The sequence below is a fragment of the Hypanus sabinus genome, chromosome 4 (assembly GCF_030144855.1).
Source record: "Hypanus sabinus isolate sHypSab1 chromosome 4, sHypSab1.hap1, whole genome shotgun sequence".
NCBI classification, from domain to species: Eukaryota; Metazoa; Chordata; class Chondrichthyes; order Myliobatiformes; family Dasyatidae; genus Hypanus; species Hypanus sabinus.
Window position 1 is genome coordinate 94,175,356 of NC_082709.1, and position 13,013 is coordinate 94,188,368.

A 13,013-nucleotide genomic window follows, 5' to 3' on the forward strand; every position below is an offset into this window, starting at 1 on the left:
GGAATCATTTTTGTGAACCTTCTCCGGTGTCAGCACATCATTTCTAAGCTATTCATAATACCTAAGCTATTCATAGTACTCCAAGTGAGGCCTCACCAGTACATTAATGTTCTAGTCCTCTTGCAATGAATGTTAACATTGCATTTGCCTTCCTCACCACAACTCAACCAGCAAATTAACCTTTAGAGAATCCTGAACAAGGACTCCCAAATTCCTTTGCACCTCAGATTTTTGTACTTTCTCTTCACTTAGAAAATAATCCATCCTTTCATTTCTTCTACCAAAGTGCATGACCGCACAGTTCCCGACACCACCATTTCTTTACCCATTATCTAAATCTAAGTCCCCCTGTAGCCTCCTGATTTCCTCAGAACTACCTGCCACTCCACATATCTTCATATCACCTGCAAACTTTGCAACAAAGCTGTCAATTTCATCATCCAAATCATTGACAAATAACGCAAAAAGAGTTGGCCCCAACAAGACCCATGTGGAACACCACTGGTGACCAGCTTTATCCATGCTAGAAACTTTTCTGTATTACCATAGGCTTGTAGCTTGTTAAGCAGCCTCACATGTGGCACTTTGTCAAAGACCTTCTGAAAATCCAAGTACACATCAACCAATTCTACTGCTTGATATTTCTTCAAAGAATTCCAAGGATTTGTCAGGCAAGATTTTCCCCTGAGGAAACCATGCTGATTATGGCCTACTTTACTGTGTGCCTCCAAGTTCATCGATCTTATTCTGTATACTGAGCGCAATCAAATATATCACCTTTAGTTCTATATTCAACTTTTTTGCTTTTGTCCGCCTTTTACATTGCAACTCATCCTGTTGACTCAACATTTTGCCCCATCATCAGCCTCTCCTTGCTAGGAGTCTCACTATACAGTGCCTTGATTTGTAAACCAACTACCTCACCTGCAGCACTATCACTCTGTTACCCATCCCCCTGCCAAATTAGATTAAACTCAACCAAACAACTCTGGCCAACCAGCCCTCAAGGATATCTGACCTCTCGGGTTCAGGTGTATCCAGTCCCTTTTGTACAAGGTTCTAACCCAGAAAAGATCCCAATGATGCACAAATCTGAAACCCTGCTAGCTGCACCAGTTCCTCAACCACTCATGCACCTACCAAATCATCATCTTCTCACCTCACTAGCACGTGGCATAGGTAGCAATCCAGATATTACTCCCCTAGAGGTCTTGTTTCTCAGCTCTCCCTAAAATCTCTTTTTAGGACCTTCTCACCTTGTCTACCAATGTATCATTGGTGCCAAAAAGCACCAAGACTTTTGACTGCTCATCCTCACCCTCGAGAATACCATGGACTGGATCTGAGACATCCCTCATCCTGGCACCAGGGAGGCAATATACCATCCAGGCAAACAAACACAAGAAAATATGCAGATACTGGAAATCCAAAGCAAAATACACTAAATGCGGAACTCAGCAGGCCAGGCAGCACTTATGGAAAAGAACTGACATGGAATCTCCCTGCTCCAAGCCTACCCTAGCATCCCCAACTCCTCCTAAGCTACACTGTCGAGTGCATTGGTGCTGCTTTCCACCCTGCTACCTGTAAAAATGCCATCCGCATCTCTCACAAACAAGAAAAAAAATCTGCAAATGCTGGTAATTCAAGCAACACACACAAAATGCTGGAAGAACTTAGCAGGCCAGGCAACATCTATGGAAAAAGTACAGCCAACATTTTGGGCAGGACTGGAGGAAAAAAAAAGATGAGGAATAGATTTTATAGGTGGTGGGAGGGGATAGAAAAACTCAAGATGACAGGTGAAAGCAGGAGGGGAAGAGATGAAGTAAAGTCTTGCAAAGTTGGTTGGTGAAAGAGATATAGGGCTGGAAGGATGAGTCTGATAGGAGAGGACAGAAGGCCATGGAAGAAAGGGGGGAGGAACACCAGAGGGAGGCGATGTGTAGACAAGGAGAAAGGTGAGAGGGGGAAAAGTGGATGGAGAATGGTGAACTGGGGTAGAGGGTGGGGTATTACCAGAAGTTCGAAAAATAGATGCTCATGCCATCAGGTAGGGGGCTACCAGATAGAATATAAGGTGCTGTTTCTCTGAGTGTGGTCTCAGCACGACAGTAGAGGAGGCCATAGATTGACATATCTGAATAGGAATGGAAAATGGAATTAAAATGATTGGCCACTGGGAGATCCTGGTTCTTCTGATGGATGAAGCATAGGTGCTCAGTGAAGCGGGTTCCCAATCTATGTCCGGTCTCACTGATACACAAGAGGCCACACCAGGAGCACCGAACACAGTAAATGATCCCAACAGACTCACAGGTGAAGTGTGAGTCTGCACCTGCTCCTACACCTCCTCTGTCACTACCATTCCAGGCCCCAAACAACTCCTTCCAGGTGAGGCAACACTTCACCTGTGAGTCTGTTGGGATCATCGACTGTATCTGGTGCTCCAAGTCACCATCTGACATTCTGCCAACAACAGTTGTGTCATTGGTGAATTTATAGATTGTGCTTGAGCTGTGCCGCACCACAGTCATGAATGTTGGGAGAGTAGTACAGTGGGTTAAGTAGTATGCATTCTTAAGATTGAACAAACATTGATTGTTTTCCCTGGAGTGGCATGTCAGAGGCTGAGAGTGACCAGATACAAGTACATGGAGAAGCTCAGATATGGTGGGGATAGCTTTTTCTGTCTCAAGATGGAAATGACAATAATGACATATTTTAACATGTGAAGAGGAAATTTGAAAAGAGGTGGGGAGGCATGATTCTTCCCCAACCACCCTCCCCAACAGACCAGTAAGTGCCTGAATCATGGAAGCAGATACTACAGAATGTTTATTAAGAGTCATTTAGACAGACACATAGCTAGACAAGAAATGGAGGGATATAGACCATGTGTAGGCGGTTATATTGATAATGGTAGCCATCACCTTTGCTGTGAATGTATGTATGTAGCATAGTACAATACTGAACGTGTCACTTCATACTGCCCAGTAGGGAACTTTTATCTGTATACATTCATGCTCCTTCTCTAGGCTCAAGACCTTTGGTTACAAGAAAACTTTGCTACCATGAGAGAACCTTAGCCAATATAGCAAGTTTATGCAAGTTATGAGTTCTGATCCTATCTTTTAATCGTGCCATTTTACTGGAAAACATTTAATGTCAATAATTCTCTTTACAGAAAGGTAACTTAGTAACAGTTACAAAATAAAAATCCATTATCAGTCCACACAGGACTTTACATAGAACACAATTCACTACAGCAAGTATTTACTTGAGCATTTTTTTTTAAACAGAATCAAGAAACAACTCTCTCATATAACTTTAAAACAATGGCACACTACGAGTTGTTACATGAACGCAACTCAACTTCAGACCCAGAGCCTCGTCCAAGGCTCTTAAGGGGCAGATGTGGCCTTGATAGCAATTAACATTATACAAGTTGCAGGGCTTATATAACCCCTGAAATTCACACCACATTGTGACTGGTGATGGGAACTGAAATTTGTGATTGATATGACTACCACTATCATTGAAGATCGTGAACCTAGCCCAGCACATCACACAAAGCAACCTTCCATCGTTGGACTCATTTTACACAACATGCTGTCGGAGCAGTGCTGCCAGGATAATCAGGGATAAGTCCCACCCAGCCAACACACTTTTGGTCCCACTTCCCTCCCAGTGATGACCCATTTTAATTCTACTTCCCATTCTGATATGTCAATCCATGGCCACCTCTACTGTCATGATGAGGCCACACTTTCTCCAGTCCTGCCAAAGGGTTTCGACTCGAAATGTCAACTGTACTTTTTTTTGCTGCCTGGCCTGCTGAGTTCCTCCAGCATTTTGTGTGTTGCAAACAACTATCAATATTGCTTAGCAGGAATGAAATGAAGATTCCCAAGAATAAATCATATAGTCTAAAGCTTTTGACATCCTATTCACTTCATTTTGCACTGAACCTCTGAGTTCTAAACATATATAGGCCCAAAATTAGAGGAAGAATGTGCAAAAATGGATAGCTGTGGTTAGCACATAAGTGCAATTCCTGTGGCTGTTCCAAGAGGAGAATGTTTTGAAGGAATGCACGGTAATTAAATTCATAACAATCATAATATACTAATAACCTTTGGTTCAGCAAATAATGGCAAACTTGCAACGAAGTTCACATGTGGAGTACTCCCAGACGACCCTGTGACATTTCTCTGCCTTGTACCTGTCTTTCTGCTTTACAAACAAGAGTTCAGCAGCAGCTCCTGACTGCAGGAAATAAACAAGTGCATTTCTCCTTTTGATGACTACCTCTCAATCAACAAGCAAGCAACTAGGGTTATCGTTCATGCTCTCTATTCTTGCTGTTGCCATCAGGAAGGAGGTACAGCAGCCTTACAGGATCCCACACCACCAGGGTCAGGAACATTTATCAAATTTCAAAGCAAGTTTTTTATAAAGTACATATATATCACCATATACAACCTTGAATTTAGTTGCTTGTAAGTATTCACAGTAAATACAAAGAAACAGTAGAATCAATGAGAGACCACACACAAGACTGGCAAGACCTCTGGTGTCCCTGACAATGACACCTGCAAGAAGCGCATCCAGCTTCAGCTCCTAACAAATTGCGTTAGGAAACTGCAGCAGGAGCTGGATGACCTCCGGATCATTCAGGAGAATGAGGAGTTTATAGATAGCAGCTACAGGGAGGCAGTTACGCCAAAGGAGCAGCGCACAGGTAATTGGGTTACTATCAAGTGAGGGAAGGGGAAAGGGCAGGCAGAGCAGGGCTCCCCTGTGGCCATTCCCCTCAACAACAACAATACCACCGATTTGGATACTGCTGGGGGGAATGACTTACCTGGGACAAGCTGTGGAAGCCAGATCTCTGGCACTGAGTCTGGTTCTGAAGTGCGGTGGTGGGGGGGGAGAAGAAGAGAAGAGCGGTAGTGATGGGGGACTCGATAATTAGAGGTACAGATAGGAGGTTCTGTGGTTGCGACATAGACTCCCGGATGGTTTGTTGCTTCCCAGGTGCCAGGGTCAAGGATGTCTCTGATCGAGTGCACAGCATTCTGAAATGGGAGGATGAGCAGCCAGATGTCATGGTACATATCGGTACTAATGATGTAGAAGAAAGAATGAGGACGTCCTGAAGAGTGAGTATAGAGAGCTTGGTAGGAAGATAAGCTTGGCAGGACCTCGAGGGTAGTTAAATCAGGATTGCTACCTGTGCCACGTGCCAGTGAGGGTAACAATAGGATGATCTGGAGGATGAACACGTGGCTGAGGAACTGGTGTAGATTTCAGGATCATTGAGACCTTTTTTGGGGCAGGTGGGACCTGTACAAGAGAGACGTGTTACACCTGAACTACAGGGGGACCAATATCCTTGCAGGGAGGTTTGTTTGTGCTATTGGGGGGGGGGAGGTTTAAGCTAAATTTGCAGGGGGATGAGAACCAGAGTGACAGAGTAGATAGTGGAGTGGGGGGCGAAAATAAATGATGTTAGAGTTTCATGCAAAGTCACAAATAGATGGGTTGTGTGTGGTGGTAATAATCTTTTGAGGTATGTCTATTTCAATGTGAGGAGTACTGTGGGGAAGGCTGACAAGCTGAAGGCGTGGATTGACATGTGGAATTATGACTTTGTGGATATTTGTGAAACTTGGCTACAGGAGGGGCAGGACTGGCAGCTTAATGTTCCATGGTTCTGATCTTTCAGACGTGATAGAGGCAGAGAGATGAAGGGTGGTGGGGGGGGGGGGGGGTGGCGGCATTGCTAGTGAGGGAAAATGTTACAGTAGTGCTCAGGCAGGACAGATTTGAGGGATTGTCTACTGAGGCCCTATGGGTGGAGCTGAGAAACAGGGAAGGTATGACCACATTAATGGGGTTGTATTATAAACAGCAAGAATTGGAGGAGCAAATCTGCAGAGACATAGCAGACAACTGCAAGACACAAAGTTGTGACAGTAGGGGATTTTAATTTTCCATGTATTGACTGGGACTCCCATACTGTTAAAGGTCTGGACGGGTTAGAGTTTGTAAAGTGTGTTCAGGAATGTTTTCTATAATATATAGAGGTACCGACTAGAGAGGATTCAATATTAGGTCTCCTCTTAGGAACAGGGCATGACTGCGTAAGCACGTGCAAGTTGGCCTGTCAGGCAGTGGGAGAGTTTAAAGTGCGAACAGATTAACGGAGCGGGTGATAGAGTAGGAAGGCTTGAGAGGCTTCGACGAGTAGAGGCTGAGACGAGCTTGCTACCATTCAGGTAAGCCGGGTCAGCTCCTTCAATTAATCTAATTAGCTTAGGAATGGGTAATGGAGGCAACAATTAAGGCAGCAGAGTGCTCCGTGTGCAGTATGTGGGAAGTCAGGGCAAGCACAATTGATCCTGATGACTACATCTGCAAAAGGTGCATCCAGCTGCAGCTCCTGACAAACCAAGTCAGGGAACTGGAGCTGAAGCTGGATGAACTTCAGATCATTCGGGAGGCAGAGGCAGAAATAAACAGGAGTTACAGGGAGATAGTCACCCCTAAGAGTCAGGAAACAGGTAGCTGGGTGACTGTGAGGAGAGGGAAGGGGAATGGACAGAATGAGCAGAGCACCCCTGTGGCTGTTCCCATCAATAATAAGAAGTGAATTGAAAATACGCATGGATTAAGATGTTAATTGTCTTGTGCTATCATCAGTGGGATCATCAGTTGATCTGCCACCTGTCTTCAGGAGTTTCAGCCCGCTTATGATCACCTCGAGGTGGTGGGCCAGCAGTGCTAAAGCACCACCTCCCACTGGTGAGCTTAAAAACTTTGCATCTGCCACTATCTTCTAGTAAAGCCAAGGTCACGCAGCCACTCCTGGAAAGTGAACGCAATAAAGCCACGGCAACCTACTTCGAATGGATAGCATGAGACCTTCCACCCTCTGTCTCTGCACTCTGATCTTAATTCTGCATACTTGGTTAACTTGCGCTCATGGGCTTCATTGATGTTGTCTTCCCAGGGGACTGAGAGTTCACCAATAACCACTTCTCTACTGGTGTCAGACCAGACGATTATAACTGGACGCAATGTGGTGAAAACTATTTGCTCCGGGAAACTGCCTTTCCCATCCAGGTCGGCCTTGATACACCAATCATTGGTCGAAGAAAGTATGTTTGATCGTCGGCCTGCGCTGTACACCCTTGACTTGGAGCCTTCTTTCATAAATGGTATGCAATGTTCTGTGCAGCATGGGGTATGAGGTAAGTTGTGCTGCAGTACTCTCTGCTCAATTGCTTCTGTTACAACTTCGAGAACGTTGTTATGTCTTCAAGTGTACACGCCACTGGAAAGATTGACTGCATACACTCAAAATATGTTGAAGTGTTCCCTTCTCACCACAAGCAGCACATCTGTCTGGCTTAAATTCATAGACAGTTAGTGGCCACATTATCAGTGGCATTAGTCCGTACTGCAAGCACCACAACTTCAACTTGCCAGGCAAGCCACACTTGTCGACAGACATCAGACCTCTGCTGATCTGTTCTCCTGTTTCTCGAACCCTCTTGGTGTCTCTCAGCTCCTCTGTGTACCATCGCCTGAGGCTCTTAACTGGTTGGTCCTGAATGGATGGAATCTCCTCTCCACAAAGGGTGAAATGAAAGTCAACCAGCTTTCCTCTCCTAAGAACAAGGCTCCTTGACTTCTTGGTCTTGAACTTTATTCTTCCCCAATCCATTAGCGCCTCGAGTCTAGATAGTACACTTTCCACTGCCTCCATGCTAGGACCCAAAAGGGTGAGATCGTCTATGAACACTCATATTGGTGGTAACTCCCCTCTGCCATCAAGTGCGACACCTGGTCCCACTAATTCTGCAACCCTCACAATGACCTCCATGGCTAACACAAAAAGGATGGGTGAAATTGCACATCCCATTGGGATACCAACGTCCAAGCTCTGCCACCTAGTTGTAAACTGCTGAGTGGAAAACCTATCCAGAAATCGTTGTAGTATTGCATAACGAAGTTCCTCACCTTAGCAGGAATCTATAGGAATTCAATCAAGACAACAGGACAAGGGGAACAGAACCATACGCATTTGCAAGATCAAGCCAAACTACAGCCAGATTTCTTCTCAACCTTTTCGACTCCTGAATGGTGTGCCATATCATACTAGTACATTCAAGGCATCCCGGGAAACCTGTATACCATTTTGGATACTGTTGGTGGGGACGACCTACCAGGGACAAGTTACAGTGGTTGAGTCTCTGGCACCGAGACTGGGACCCTCAGCTCAGAAGGGAAGGAGGGAAAAGAGGAGAGCAATAGTGATAGGGGATTTGATAGTTAGGGGGACGGATAAGAGGTTCTGTGGAAGAGATCAAGAATCCTGGATGGTCTGTTGCCTCCCTGGTGCCAGGGTCCACAATATCTCAGATCAAGTTCTCAGTATTCTCAAGAGGGAGGGTGAACAGCCAGATGTCATGGTCCATGTAGGGACCAATGACGTGGAGGAGGTCCTGCAAAGAGAATTTAGGGAGTTAGGTGCAAAGTTGAAGGACAGGACCTCCAGGGTTGCAATCTCAGGATTGTTACCCGTGCCACGTGCTAGTGAGGCCAGAAATAGGAAGAAAATGCAGCTAAATACCTGGCTAAGGAGTTAGTGCAGGAGGGAGGGCTTCACGATTCTGGACAATTAGGCCTTGTTCCAGGGAAGGTGGGACCTGTTCTGACTAACACCCTTACGGGAAGGTTTGGTAGTGCTGCTCCGAGGGGTTTAAACTAGATTTGCAGGGGGAGGGGAACCAGAGTGTTAGAGCAGATAGTGAGGTGGAGGAGGATAAAGGTCATGCGAGAGCTGCAGGTATAGTGCATGAAGTAAGGCCAGAGCAAACACATAAAGAGGCTTTGAGGAAAGAGAAACAGAATAAAGAGTGTAAAGGTAGTAAGGTAGAAGGGCTAAAGTGCGTGTACTTCAATGCAAGAAGCATCAGGAACAAAGGTGATGAACTGAGAGCTTGAATACATACATGGAATTATGATGTAGTGGCTATTACGGAGACTTGGCTGGCACCAGGGCAGGAATGGATTCTCAATATTCCTGGATTTCAGTGCTTTAAAAGGCATACAGGGGGTGGGGGGGGAAGGGGAGGAGGGGTGGTCAGGGATACTATTACAGCTACAGGAAGGGGGGGGGGGGTTAATGTAGCAGGACCCTCTTTTGAGTCAGTATGGGTAGAAGTCAGGAACAGGAAGGGAGCAGTTACTCTACTGGGGGTATTCTATAGGCCCCCTGGTAGCAGCAGAGATTCCGAGGAGCAGATTGGGAGACAGATTTTGGAAAGGTGCAAAAATAACAGGGTTGTTATCATGGGTGACTTTAACTTCCCCAATATTGACTGGCACATGATTAGTTCCAAGGGTTTAGATGGGGCACAGTTTGTTAAGTGCATCCAGGACAGATTCCTGACACAGTATGTTGACAGGCCAACTGGGGGATTGCCATACTGGATCTAGTATTAGGTAACAAACCAGGTCAGGTCACAGATCTCTCAGTGCGTGAGCATCTGGGGGTACAGTGACCACCGCTCCCTGGCCTTCAACATTAGCATGGAAAAGGACAGAATCAGAGAGAACAGGAAAATTTTTAACTGGGGAAGGGCAAATTATGAGGCTATAAAGCTAGAACTTGCAGGTGTGAGTTGGTATGATGTTTTTGCAGGTAAATGTACTATGGACATGTGGTAGATGTTTAGGGATCTCTTGCAGGATGTTAGGGATAAATCTGTCATGTGTAAGGAAGATAAAGAATGGTAGGGTGAAGGAACCATGGGTGACAAGTGAGGTGGAGAATCTAGTCAGATGGAAGAAGGCATCATACGTGAGGTTTAGGAAGCAAGGATCAGATGAGTCTATTGAGGAATATAGGGTATCAAGAAAGCAGCTTAAGAAGGGGCTGAGGCGAGCAAGAAGGGGGCATGAGAAGGCCTTGGAGACTAGGGTAAAGGAAAACTCAAGGCATTCTTCAATTATATGAAGAACGAAAGGATGACAGGACTGAAGGTAGGATCGATTAGAGATAAAGGTGGGAAGAAGTGCCTGGAGGCTGTGGAAGAGAGCGAGGTCCTCAATGAATACTTCTCTTCGGTATTCACCAATGAGAGGGAACTTGATGACGGTGAGGACATTATGAGTGAGGCTGATGTTCTGGAGCATGTTGATATTAAGTGAGAAGAGGTGTTGGAGTTGTTAAAATACATTAGGACGGATAAGTCCCTGGGGCCTGACGGAATATTCCTTGGCTGCTCCACGAGGCGAGGGAAGAGATTGCTGAGCCTCTGGCTAGGATCTTTATGTCCTCGTTGTCCACTGGATTGACACCGGAGAATTGGAAGGAGGTAAATGTTGTTCCCTTGTTCAAAAAAGGTAGTAGGGATAGTACAGGTAATTATAGACCAGTGAACCTTACGTCTGTGGTGGGAAAGCTGTTGGAAAAGATTCTTAGAGATAGAATCTATGGGCATTTAGAGAATCATGGTTTGATCAGGGACAGTCAGCATGGCTTCGTGAAGGGCAGATCGTATCTAACAAGCTCGACAGAGTTCTTTGAGGGGGTGACCAGGCATATAGATGAGGGCAGTGCAGTGGATGTGATCTGCATGGATTTAGGTAAGGCATTTGACTAGGTACCTCATGGTAGGCTTATTCAGAAAGTCAGAAGGCATAGGATCCAGGGAAGTTTGGCTAGGTGGATTCAGAATTGGCTCGCCTGCAGAAAGCAGAGGGTCATGGTGGAGGGAGTACATTCGGAATGGAGGGTTGTGACTAGTGGTGTCCCACAAGGATCGGTTCTGGGACCTCTACTTTTCATGATTTTTATGTGGGGGTAGAAGGATGGGTTGGCAAGTTTGCAGATGACATAAAGGCTGGTGGTGTTGTTGATAGTGTTGAGGATTGTCGAAGATTGCATAGAGACATTGATAGAATGCAGAAGTGGGCAGAGAAGTGGTAGATGGAGTTCAACCCAGAAAAGTGTGAGGTGGTACACTTTGGAAGGACAAACTCCAAGGCAGAGTACAAAGTAAATGGTAGGATACTTGGGAGTGTGGAGGAGCAGAGGGATCTGGGGGTGCATGTCCACAGATCCCTGGAAGTTGCCTCACAGGTAGATAGGGAAGTTAGGAAAGTTTATGGAATGTTAGCTTTCATAAGTCGAGGGATAGAGTTTAAGAGTCGTGGAGTGATGATGCAGCTCTATAAAACTCTGGTTAGGCCACACTTGGGAGTACTGTGTCCAGTTCTGGTCGCATTACTATAGGAAGGATGTGAAAGCATTGGCAAGGGTACAGAGGAGATTTACCAGAATGCTGCCTGGTTTTGAGAGTATGCATTATGATCAGAGATTAAAGGAGCTAGGGCTTTCCTCTCTGGAGAGGAGGAGGATATATGATAGAGGTATACAAGATATTAAGAGGAATAGATAGAGTGGACAGCCAGCGCCTCTTCCCCAGGGCACCACTACTCAATACAAGAGGACATGGCTTTAAGGAAAGGGGTGGAAAGTTCAAGGGGGATATTAGAGGAAGGTTTTTTACTCAGAGAGTGGTTGGTGCGTGAAATGTACTGCCTGAGTCAGTGGTGGAGGCAGATAGCCTAGTGAAATTTAAGAGACTACTAGACAGGTATAGGGAGGAATTTAAGGTGGGGGGTGGGGGTTATATGGGAGGCAGGGTTTAAGGGTCGGCACAACATTGTGGGCCGAAGGGCCTGTCCTGTGTTGGATTGTTCTATGTTCTATGAAATGAGTTAGGACAGGTGACGTTAAGTGTGTGTAGGTGAATACTTTGGTTCTAGTGATCATAACACCATTAGTTTCAACTTGATCATGGATAAAAATAGATTTGGTCCTCAGGTTGAGGTTCTAAACTGGAAAAAAGGCCAAATTTGAAGAAATAAGAAAGGATCTAAAAAGCGTGGATTGGGACAGGTTGTTCTCTAGCAAGGATGTCGTTGGTAAGTGGGTGGCCTTCAAAGGAGAAATTTTGAGAGTGTAGAATTTATATGTTCCTGTCAGGATTAAAGACAAAATGAATAAGGAACCTTGGTTCTCGAGGGTTATTGGAACTCTGATAAAGAAGAAGAGAGATGTACGACATGTATAGGAAACAGGCAGTAAATAATGTACTTGAGGAATATAAAAAGTGCAAAAAAACACAAGGAAAAAATCAGGAGGGCTAAAAGAAGACGAGGTAGCTTTGGCAGTCAAGGTGAAGGATAATCCAAAGAGCTTCTACAAGTATATTAAGAGCAGAAGGAAAGTAGGGATAAAATTGGCCCTGTTGAAGATCAGAGTGGTTGGCTAAGTATAGAACCAAAAGAAATGGGGGAGATCTTAAATGGGTTTTTGGTATCTGTATTTACTACGGAAACTGGCATGGAGTCAGTGGAAATAAGGCAAACAAGTAGTGAGGTCATGGAACCTGTACAGATTGAAGAGGAAGAGGTGCTTGCTACCTTGAGGCAAATCAGAGTAGATAAATCCCCAGAACCTGACAGGGTATTCCCTCAGACCTTGACGGAGACCAGTGTTGAAATTACAGGGGCCCTGGCAGATATATTTAAAATGTCGGTATCTACGGGTGAGGTGCCGAAGGATTGGAGGTTAGCTCATGTTGTTCCATTGTTTAAAAAAAGGCTTTAAAAGTAATCCGGGAAATTATAGGCCGGTAAGTTTGACATTGGGAGTAGGTAAAATTATTGGAAGGAATACTAAGAGATAGTATCTACAAGTATTTAGATAGCCAGGGACTTATTAGAGAGAGTGAACACAGCTTTGTGTGTGGTAGGTCATGTTTAACCAATCTATTAAGAGTTTTTCGAGGAGGTTACAAGGAAAGTGGGTGAAGGGAAGGCAGTGGATGTTGTCTACATGGACTTCAGTAAGGCCTTTCACAAGGTCCCGCATGGGAGGTTAGTTAGGAAGATTCAGACGCTAGGTATACATGGTGTCGTAGTAA

General features: G+C 45.1%; 1 protein-coding gene across 3 annotated transcripts in view; it reads right to left on the reverse strand.

The window, feature by feature from the left end:
• slc49a4 (solute carrier family 49 member 4) overlaps window positions 1–13,013 on the reverse strand; it is a 130,260-nt gene that overhangs the window by 12,747 nt on the left and 104,500 nt on the right. The gene's annotated exons all lie outside the window — the stretch shown is intronic.